Raw genomic sequence first — 2731 nt, 5'->3', positions numbered from 1 at the left:
GTGACGCACTGTCAGCCTCCTCTCTTTTCTCTGATCACTGAGCTTCTGCTCTGTATTTGGTTTCTTCCAGGTTGTTTCTAGCCGTGTCTCCCGGTATGCGCTATCAGTAAGGGTCCAGTTAAGAGGATAGAAGTTATGCTTGGTACTTAAAGCAGAGGGACTTTAATTCAGGGACTCAGTTGTGCAGTTGCTGGAAAGCTGAAAGAGCAGACCAGAGCAGGCTGGAGTAACCTGGAGATTAGTAGCTGCAGGAAGCAGCTGGAATTCCTGGCGTTTTCCTGTCAATATGCTGCTCCGGTTGCTTTTGAATGATCTTCAGCAAAACTTTATGTGATATTAAAGATATTGTTCAATAATTTCCACATTCTTTTGGATCATCTTTCTTTGGAATGGGCACATATAGGGATCTCTTCCACTCGGTTGCTAGGTAGCTGTCTTGCAAATTTCTTGGCATAGACGAGTCAGCCAGAAAAAAGCGGTTTGCAACCCCAGGTGGTGGGAGGTGGTGGGCAGGGGTCATGCGCCCGGACCTCAGGGTCACCGACTACAAGCAGACCTTGGCCCAGCATGGAGAGCGGAAGGTGGCCCTTGCTATGCCAGTTCACCTCCTGGGCACCGCTCTGTCATCACCACTGTCCTGTACTCCACACACTGGCAGAAGGCCCAGGTCTCCCATGAACTGAAGTGAGCAAAAAAACCCAGTTGGGTAGAGATCTAAAGGGTATTCTTTTGGAAGCTCTGAGAAAATGTGCACCTTATGCTGCTATTGAAGAAGCTGTGCAATCTGTTAAAGAAGTGCTCAACGATCAGTTTGTGGAAAATTGCAAGGGAGTAATTCAGCAACAATTCAGGAGCACGAGATGGTATGGAATCGAACAACTCACCTTTGAAATGACTGTTCAAAGATCACCAGAGAACCAACATGGTGCCATCTGACCTGGTGCCCCAGGAAGATGGTGCGGGCGTGGCTGTCTGAGTGCTGAAGCCCCTTGGCTGGGTGGACCTGGCCCTGGAGACCTTGTAGGAGAAGTTTCACCCCTCAATCCAGGCCTTCGCTGATGTCATCAGCCACCACGTCAGCAGTGAGCAGCCCAAAGGCATCCAGGAGACAGAGGAGATGCTGAAGGTTGGGGCCACCCTCACAGGGTGGGTGAACTGGTCCTGGACAAGAACACCATCTGCCTCCAGCCGCCCAAGCAGGGCATGCAGTACTGTCTGAGCAGCCAGGACTCTGACAGCCTGATGCAGGGGCAGGACTCGAGTGTCCAACTCTGGAAGGTCCTGACTCTGGTGTCTGGCGTGACTGCCTGTTCCACCCTCTTCTTCATCCTCCAAAGGCAGAGCCAGCAGCAGCAGGGCCGAGCCTCACGCAGATGCGGGAGGAATTTCGGGAGCTCGAGGCCCAGCTGCAGAGCAGAGCCACACCCGAGGACAGGGAGAGTCTAAGGAATGCCCACATTGTGTGTCTGAGCAACTTCAAGTCCTGCGTCTTCTTGGAGTGTGGACTACCGCGCCTTGCAGAGCCCAAGAGATGCCCCTTCTGCAGACAGGAGATCACCCGCGTGGTTCCCTTGTACAATAGCTAACTGTCCTGAAGCTACACAGTCAGGCCTGAGAAGTAATCCCCCTTCCAGGAATTCTTATCTGGAGGCCTTTAAGAAAGCAGTGGTGGGGGGCGATGTCAATCTCCAGGTGTGACTGAGGGATGGTGGAGAGGAGGGAGGGAACCTACCTGACCTGGGTGGCTAGGGCCAGAGAAAGAAGTGCTGCAGAGACAGCTGGTGTCAGAACTGAACAGAGCTGTGAAAAGTGGGGACTTGTCACATCCTCATTTGATATCAGAGACATGGGATTCTGAGACTTCCACAGCAGGTTTGACGGAAGTGTCTTGTTTTATAGGAGCAACTTATTGCATCACAAATGTGTTACGTTCTTGTTTTGGTTGTGCCAAACTGTCTGGTTAGATTTAAAAAAGAAGAAAAACCATTGCCGTTGAGTCCATTCCAACTCATGGCAACCCCATGTGTTATAGAACTGCTCCATGGGGTTTTCTTGGTTGTAATCTTTACTGAAGCAGTTTGCCAGGCCCTTCTTCTGTAGCACCACTGTGCAGGTTCGAACTGCCAACCTTTAGGTTAGTGATCAGCGCAAACTGTTCACACCACCCAGGGACCTTTTTGGTAGGTACCAGTAGCCTGGGAGGCAGTCTGAGGCAGATGAGGGATAGCTGCCGCCCCACGCCCTTGGTTTCCGGGTTATAATGAAAGAAAACTGCCATCCACGCATATGGGTATGTCTTGCCCATTCATTAGCAAGCAGGCATAGTTTATAAGGCACCATCCTTATGAGCTGTTGTGTAAGGTCAAAGGAGTTCCCGCTCCCTGTCTTTAAGGGATTGTCTTAGTTATCTGGCTATTGCTAAACTACCACAAGTATTTCACAAACAGAAGTTTATTTGCTAACAGTTTAGGAAGCTAGAAGTCTGAATTTAGGGTGCCGACTCTAAGGGAAGGCTTTCCTCTCTTTTGGTTCTTGGGGCAGGTTCTTATCTCTTCAGCTTCTGTTTTCTGGTTCCTTGGAGATCTCCACGTGGCTGGGCATCTGTCTTCCCTCATCTCTGCTTGTTTAATCTGCTCCTTTTCTATCTTCTAAGAGATTGACTCAAGACACACCCTACAGTAATCCTGCCTTGTTAGCATAACAAAGACAACACATTCCCAAATGGGTTATA

At 50.0% G+C, this 2731-nt stretch overlaps 1 pseudogene; it reads left to right on the top strand.

Annotated features, from left to right (window-relative positions):
• Nucleotides 1-567: 567 nt before the first annotated feature.
• On the top strand, nt 568-1586 carry LOC126066589 (mitochondrial ubiquitin ligase activator of NFKB 1-like; annotated as a pseudogene).
• Nucleotides 1587-2731: the final 1145 nt, after the last annotated feature.

This window comes from Elephas maximus, chromosome 23, assembly GCF_024166365.1.
Source record: "Elephas maximus indicus isolate mEleMax1 chromosome 23, mEleMax1 primary haplotype, whole genome shotgun sequence".
NCBI classification, from domain to species: Eukaryota; Metazoa; Chordata; class Mammalia; order Proboscidea; family Elephantidae; genus Elephas; species Elephas maximus.
Note: the sequence above shows the minus strand (reverse complement) of the source record. Positions and strands in the feature narration are given on the sequence as shown.